We start from the raw sequence: 8,942 nt of genomic DNA, 5'->3' as shown, positions 1-8,942 counted from the left end.
TGAATCCTTTGATTTACTCTCTGAGAAACAAAGATGTCAAAGAAGCTTTGAGAAAGAGTCTGGGGAAAAAAATATTTTTGTTTAATTCTATCTTAACAGTGACATAACTGAAAGGCACCGGTATTATCACAATCTGGGGAGGCATTGAAGCGAAGAATGCAACCAATGAGGTTGAAATATTTAATTTTAGAAAGTTTATTTATTTGAATCCCACGTACTTATAGCTGAAGAATACATTTGGTCTATGTTTTGTCTAGCTGTTAATTTTGGGGTGGAATGGCTTTCTCCATACTTCATCTTCATTTGAGTAAAGAGAATGGTTGCCAAGTAATTTGAATTTAGGGAAAATATATTCCAAGTTTGCCGCTGGCTCTCTAAGGGATGTATTGTCTATCTTGAGTCAGTAACAAATGTTATTTAACATACATAATTGGTAGATGTAACAAAATATGATATAATAAGACAGATCAAAGTATCAGCTTTACTGAAGAAACCTTTTTCAGTGCTGAATGAGAAAAACAGAGTGTACAGTATCCTAAGGGTGACATGTGAGTCGCTCAATTGTCCAGGGACTGAATGATTCACACTCTTAGTTAATGGTTTCTCTGGCTTAGATCAGTTGTTTTTGCAAATCCTCCCTTTCACAAAACTACTGTAATGAAATTGAACCAAAAATAAAGATAATGCATTTTTGTTATATATGGCTTAGTGAAAATTAATTCATCTTATTGGTAATTATTGAATTTTGATGCACCCTTGTCCTGTGAAATTTCCATGTATAAATAACTTCAGTGCTTAGCTCACTGTGAAATCAGGGGGAAATAGCTATAGAGAACTAAGCTGCTATATGTTAATCCAGTGAAAAAGGCATTTATGGAAAATACAAAGGAAGTGTAGCCTCTAAAGGTGAGTGGTCCTATGGTCACAGAACACTTCCTAAGCACATTTTAAAACAAATAGCATTAAGCCAAATGAAATAAATAGCTTTCTGTGCAAAAGGAGAGTTAAGTATATGGTGAGCTTCATGAAGTTTGTAAGTGATTTGTAAGGCACAAGACAAAGTGAGGGATGACACTTCAAAGGAAATTCGTGGAAATCATGCAGACCATATTTTTCATGCTAAGGAAGCTGACCTTTATTCTGTAGACGGGGGTAAGCATTGGGGATTTTTAGAAAGACAGTGTTGTATTCAAATTAGCATTTTACAAAAATCATACCGTTACCTTTGAGGAAGATAAACACTCATAGGGAGAAGACGGTAATCCCAGAAAGTGTGTGGTCATCCAAGAGGTTATGGTGGCTTTAATGGACGGAGTCTTATTAGGGACAGCGAAGAAAGAGATGACCTTTAGAATGGAAGGTAAAGTAAGCTGAATACTGATTGCTGGTTGATCACATGAGAATGACCTAGAAGTGAACAATGACTCTAATGTTTGAGCATCTGTGCTGGAGAAAATGCTACCTCATAATGAGGAAGGAAATATAAGGGTAAGAATAGTTCATCAGTAAGAGTTAAGAAAATAAGCTCAGGTGTCAGACAGAGCTTTCAAATTCTGTTTTTGCCCCTGTAGCTTCGGGTAAGTTACATAGTATCTCCGCATTGTTATTTCCTCCTAAAAAATGGGGTGTATAAGAGAATCTCCACCATAGAGTCACTTGAATGATTGAATTATGTAAATTTTGCATGTTTGTTAAATCCACATCAGGTTTGTCCCTTCTTCCTGCTCTTAACACTATTCATGTTACATCTGAGAGAGGAAGACACTAACTTTCTCTGCCCCTTTCTCTACACTCTGTGCCATGAAGTGTCCCCAGCTCTCCAAGTGTATCTGCTTCCATTTCCATAGACAGAGCTTGAGAAACGCTTACTACTTTGTCATTTCAGAATAACCTTTCTTTACCTTTCTCTCTGCAGAAAAAATGGAAAAGATTGTAAAATTATCAAAAAGGCAACAGAGGTCCAAATTATTTTTTTTCTATTTAGTACTATTTTTTTTATGTACATTTTAGCTAGCCAACATATAGGGCAATATTGGTTTCAGGAGTAGAATTCAGTGACTCATCATTTACATACAACACCCAGTGCTCATCACAAGTGCCCTCCTTAATACCCATCACCCATCTAGCCCATCCCCCAATTAAATGCAAAATAGTATCTAATCATCAAAGGTTTTATCTAGTCATCTCTCTACCCATGTCTTTCTCTAAGAATCCTCTCTTATACTTTAACAAATGTCATCTCTTTCACCCACATTTTAAAAACTGCAGATTACTAGGGAAAATACAGGATTCACTGGGTAGAAAAACTTTATGATTTTCAAATAAGTGGTCACTGTGCTAAGGTTGTGTCTTGTCTCTCCCGAGATGAAGCAGAAACATGTTTAGGTTGAAAGAGGCATAGTTTACTAAGCCTCCTTAGGCAATAAAATGCAGATGCCCTCAGGCAGTACTCCAGATAAACCTGAAATGAGAGAGGCTCCTAACTTTTTAAATCTTCATCAATTGATATTAGTAATCCTTTATCAAACTAAAAAAAAAAAAGACCCTAATCATAGTGCTAACTGCCATGGCAGAACAATGTTCCTCTATATTCACTATGTGCTACACTGCCACAACCACCATTGGACACACACATGCACATATATACAAACATTAACGTGGTCTTTCTGTCTCTTTCTCTGTCTTTGTCTGCCTCTGTTTCTGCCTCTCTCTCTCTCTCTCTCTCTCTCTCTCACACACACACACACACACACACACACAATCACACACACACACACACACACACACACACGCACACACTCACACCAGGTTATCTTTGAAAGGAACACCAATCACCGAACCTAGAACAATATATGTCCAGTGTCATGCAGCTGACTCAGAATCCACAGGCTGATGTAGAAGCTAACAGACCTCACCATGACAAGACATGCACAATAATTCTTCAATTCTGACCTTTTCCCTTTTCCTGATGTCAAGAAATCTCTGTGTTGCTATAGGAATTGCATACACCTGCAGTCAGGTATATTCTGTTCTCACTCCTATTAGGAAATTACTCCTCTCCTTTTTTTGATTCAAAAAGGATGCATGTACCATACAATGTAAGTTCTTAAAGCAGGGATATATTGAATAATAATGATAATAATAGCTAGCATATTAATATAAATGTATCAAAATAGATGCAGAAATGCATAAACATATATGTATATGTAATTCTTTGAATATGATATATGCATTATAGGACCACTTATAAACGTATCATTATCATTGTAGTACAAGTCATGTACAAAACCATTTAATAACATACAACTAATATTTTAATTTTGAGATTACATGATTTTTTATTAAGGTTTTTATTTTAATTCCAGTAGAGTTAACATACAGTGTTATATTAGTTTCAGGTGTACAATATGGTGATTCAACACTTCCATACATCATTATCAGTGCTCATCATGATAAGTGTACTCTTAAGCCCTTTCACCTGTTTCACCCACCTTGTTATCTAAAACTTTATGCACATAAGGAACATCTTCAAACTCATCTAATGACTTCCCATTAAATGTGTCATATAGCTGACTGCATTGTCAGTAACTAATAAAGCTTTCTTAATTAAATAATAGTGTTAATGGTAGTGAAACCTCACTCCACAGCTGCTATACTAACGATCATAGTAAAAGGTTTGAGCCTACTTTTATCATTGAGATTTTTTATATAATAAATATATTCTATGCCTTCAGTAGTTTCCTGTTTTTAGGCCAACATTAAAACTTCAATCCAAAAGAAAAAAAAAGACAGAGAGAGAGAGAGTGAGAAACAGAGAAACATCTCTGAATCATTGCTCTAAAATGCAACTCCTTCAATCTAAAAAATAAGATCTGCCCAATTCTTTCTTCAACCACTGTATTGAGAAATAGTTGTAAAATAAACTGTATTCACTCAAAGTATACAATTCTGAATTTTGGCAGTTTTATGCATCAGTGAAACCCTCACTAGATTAAGATTCTAAACTGTTATTTCAAAGTTTTTTTTTTAGTTTATTTAAGTAATCTCTACGCCCGTATGGGGTTCAAACTGATGACCTGGAATCAGAAATCACCTGCTCATCCAACGGGACCAACCAGGACCCCCAAAATACAGAAGTTTTCTATCACCTCAGAAAGATTTATCATGCCCCTATTTAAATCATGCCTCCTTCCAATCCCATTCCCAGATAACCAGTGATCTGATTTGTTTTTGTTTTTGTTTTTTTGTTTTTTTGCACATCCATCTATTTATCTACCTATTTAACCTGCATGTCATATGCACTCTTTCCTGGAAGGCTTCTTTAAGTGAGTGAAATGAATTTGAATTTATTCCTTTTGTCATGTGTAGAAGTAATTCATTCTTTTTATTGGTCAGTAGCATTCCATCTTTAGTTGCATATATACACCAAATTTTGTTTATGCACTCTTAAATTGATGGGCAATTGATTAGATATTGTGAATAAAGTCAATATGAACATTCACACGACATGTATTTGAACCAGGGCCTACTCTGTCTCCCCCTTCTCCCAGCCCAACCTGATAGGAAGCACACAGGCAAGTGCAGACTCCTCTTCCCCTAGATCCCAGTCAAGGGCTACCCTATCACCTTGAGAGTGGCAGGCTGAAAACATTTCTTACCCCTTCCAGCTCCATGCTGCAGAAGCTCCACTCAAGGCAATGGTAGCTAAAAGGTCTAGAGATCTCTACCTCTACCCAGCGTCTATTCATAAGATAGAAGGTCTATCCCAAGCATGATAGGCCAAGAATTATAGGCCTCAACTTCAACTGAGTCAGTTCAAAGGATAGAGGTTTTTTGCCAAAAGAGAAAAGCTTAAAAGACCATAGGTTACTGACCTCAGCAGAAACCTGCTCATAAACCAGGGTGTCACTGTGACAGAACTGGTCATGCTCCTGTTCCAGTTCCAGAACAGTTGAACACAGGTTTTACCTGGAATGAAAGGCAGGCAGTATTAACAGAGGCTCCAAACTCTCCTCAAGTGAACTGACTTTATTTTGAGCAAAGTGTGGGAAAATTCTAGCTCAAGTGACTCTCAAACACAATGCACATTTGGTGATAAGACATTAAGAGGAGGCTGGTAGCTCCATGAGACCAAAAATCTAAGTGTAGACCAACTAGATGTATATTAGAGAGAACCAGGGAAGGACACAGCTAAGAAGGCCCTTCTGGGATTGGAGCAAACCTCAAAGACTGGCTTTAAAGATTATCCTTCCAGAGGGGGCCAAAACAATCAGATCACACAGTGGAGAAATAGATGTCCCACAATGTTTTCAAAACAACAGAACAAGAAAATTTGTGGAGTCTCTGTGCTCAGTGGGAAACCTACAGTGGCACATCACTCAACAAAATGTTCACGGGAGGACACAGCCAAAGCTTACCTTATAAATCCACTGTCATCCGAGAGGACACACAAGCCTAAGCTTGTGCTTCTGGAAAGGGACACAAAGGGTTTCTCAGAGCAAACAGGTTTGAATAATACAGTCAAAAAACCAAAACAAAAAAACAACAAAAATACAAAAATTATTTCCAAAACACATTCTGGAGTTTAAAGGTACAATAACTGAAAAATGTTATATAGTGTACTGTTTTCAGATTGGCTTCTTACATTTAATCACATGCATTTACAGCTGCTTCATATCCTTCCACAACATGAGAGTTAGCTCATTTTTTAATTTTTTTTTTTACTTTATTTTGTTTTATTTTTCAGAGAGAGATACAGAGAGAAAGAACAACTGGAGAGAGGGACAGAGGGAGAGAGAGAGAGAAATGTAAACAACCCAGTGTAGATCCCAACCCAGCGTGGAGCCTGACACCAGGCTCAATCCCAGGACCCTGGATTCATGACCTGAGTCAAAATCAGGAGTTGGATGCTTAAACCAAGTGAGCCACGCAGGCGTCCCTTAGCTCATTTCCTTTTAGTGCTGAATATTGTTCCATTGTCTGGATGTATCACAGTCTATTATTCATTCACCTGCTGAAGGATATTTTGGTTATTTCCATGTTTTTGCAATTATGAATAAAGCTGCTAGACACATTCGTGTGCAGGATCTTGTGTGGACATGAGAGTTTTCAACTTGATTGGGTAAATATCAAGGAGCACAATTACTGGATTGTATAGTAAGAGGATTTTTAGTTTTGCATGAAATTGAAAAACTGTCTTCCAAAGTGGCTATACCATTTTGCATTCACCATAGCAATGACTGAGGATTACTGTTCCTCCATATCCTTGCCAGCATTTGGTAGAGTCTGTGGTTTCTAATTGTGGCCATTCTAATAGGGGTGTAGTAGTAATAGTATACTGTTCTTTCTTTTTGTTTCTTTTTTATTTAAGACTTTACATTTTAGAGAAGTTTAAGGTACAGAGATATTTACCTGATATCCCTTGCCCCCACAGCTACATACCTTCCTCCATTGCCAACATTCCCCACCAGATTGGTATGTGATGAACCTATAGTGACACCTATCATCATCCAAAATCCAGTTTACCTAAGGTTTCACCCTAGGTATCATATATTTTATGGGTTTGGACAAATATAAATGACATGTATTCATAATGATGGAGCCATACAATCTTTTGCCCTAAAAATCTTTTCTACCCCGCTGTTCATCCCTTCTTCCACCCACGGCCCTAGCAACCACTTATCTTTTTCCTCACACTATAGTTCTGGCTTTTCCAGAATGCCATATTTGGACTCATACATAGGTATTCTTTTCAGAGTGGCTTCTTTCACTCAGTAATAAGTATTTAAGATTCCTCCTGGTCTTTTCACAGCTTGATAATTCAATGTGGGGTTTTTTTTGCATTAAATAATATTTTATTGCCTGAATATACCATGGTTTATTTATCCGGTCACTTGCTGAAGGAAATCTTGGTTGTTTCCAAATTTTGGCAATTATAAATAAAGCTGCTGTAAATTTCCATGTGCTAGTTTTGATATGGACATACATTTTCAGCTCTTTTGGATAAATACCAAGCAGCATACTTGGTAGATCATAGATCAGTAAGAATGTGTTTAGTTTTGTGAGAAACTGCCAAACTGTCTTCCAAAGTGGCTGTACTATTTTGCATTACCCACTAGTGATGCTTAAGTGTTCCTGTCGCTCCACATGCAATGATTTGATGTTGTCAGTATTCTGCATTTTGGTTATTCTGATAGGTGCATAGCGGTATCCCATTGTTGTTTTACATGACATTCCCTCACTGTATATGGTATGGAACATGTTTTCATATGTTTATCTGCCACCTGCATATCTTCCTTGATGAGGTGTCTATTAAGGTCATTGGTCCATTTTTAAAAAGGTTTTTTCCTACACTTGAGTATTAAGTGTTCTTTGCATATATTGGATATCTTCTACTAGATATATCTCTTGTACATAATTTCCCTGAGGCTATGTCTTTTCTTCTTAATTGTTAAAAGTGTGCATCAGAGAGCAGAAGTTTTTAATTTTAGTGAAGTTCAACTTATCAGTTATGCTTTTCATGGATTATGCCCTGGTGTTGTATATAAAAATGCATCACCAAACACAAAGTCATCTAGATTTCTCCCATGTTATCTTCTAAGTGTTTTGTAACTATGTGTTTTACACTTAAGTTTATGACTCCTTTGAGTTAATTTTTGTGAATGTTGTAAAGTCTATGTCTATGCTCACATTTTTGCATGTGGATGTCCAAGTATTCCAGCACTCTTTATTGAACATCTTGTCTTTTCGTCATTGTATTATCTTTGCTTTGCTCCTATCGATGTGTCTCTATTTCTAGTTTCTCTATTCTACGCAATTGATCTATTTGTTTATTCTTTCACCAATACCACATTGTCTGGATTACTGTAGCTGTATTGTTGTGTATAACTGATGTTGTGTAGTATCATTCCTCCCATTCTGCTCTTCTCTTTCAATATTGTGTTGGCTATTCTGGCTTGTTACTTTTTCATATAACTTCATTTTAATATGTTATTTGTCAATAACAAAAAATTACTTGCTAAAATTTTGATTGGGATTGCATTGAATGTATAGAGCAAGTTGGGAATAAATGATATCTTGACAATATCATCTTCCTCTCCATGAACATTCAATGCTTCTCCATTTATATAGGTCTTCTTTGGTTTTTTCCATTTGAATTTTATACCTTTCCTCCTAGAGATCTTATACTTATTTTGTGAGATTTATACCTAAGTATTTTATCAGGGAAAGTGATAACATAAATAGCATTGTGTTTTTAATTCTAAATTCTACCTGCTCATTGCATAAATTCTAATTGCTCATATAGAAAGCAATTAACTTTTGAATAGTAACCATGTATCTTGCAATACTTCTTTATTTCCTATTAGTTTTAGGAGGGTGTTCGGGCAATTCTTTCAGATTTTCTACAGTCACCTGTGAACAAAGATCGATTTATTCTTCCTTTCAATGTGTATAATGCTTTATAGTATTTTGCTAGGGCTGCCATAATAAAATACCACAGACGGGTTGCCGTACCTGCCAAATTTTTTTCTCCCAGTTCTGAAGACTGGAAGCCCAGAATCAGGGTGCCGTAAGTAAACATCTGAGGCTCCTGTCCTTGACTTGCAGATGTCTGCCCTCTTGCTCCCTCTTCACACGGTCGTCTCTGAGTGCATATGCACCTCTAGCATCTCTCTGTGTGTCCTAATATTTTCTTATAAACACACCAGCCGGACTGTATTAGAACCCAGCTGTAACAGCCTTATTTAGATTACTTCCTTGAAGGCTCAGTCTTCAAACATACTCACATACCGAGGTACTATGGGGTTAGGGTTTCAACATGTCAGTTTGGAGAGACATCATTCATCCCGTTATACTTTCATTTCTTCTTTTTCTATGACATTACCTAAGACATCCAAAAGGGCGCTGAAGAGATGTGCTGAGGGAGGACGTTCTTGCCTAAT

Source organism: Panthera uncia, chromosome B4 (genome assembly GCF_023721935.1).
Source record: "Panthera uncia isolate 11264 chromosome B4, Puncia_PCG_1.0, whole genome shotgun sequence".
Taxonomy (NCBI): domain Eukaryota; kingdom Metazoa; phylum Chordata; class Mammalia; order Carnivora; family Felidae; genus Panthera; species Panthera uncia.
This window is presented reverse-complemented; position numbering follows the sequence as displayed.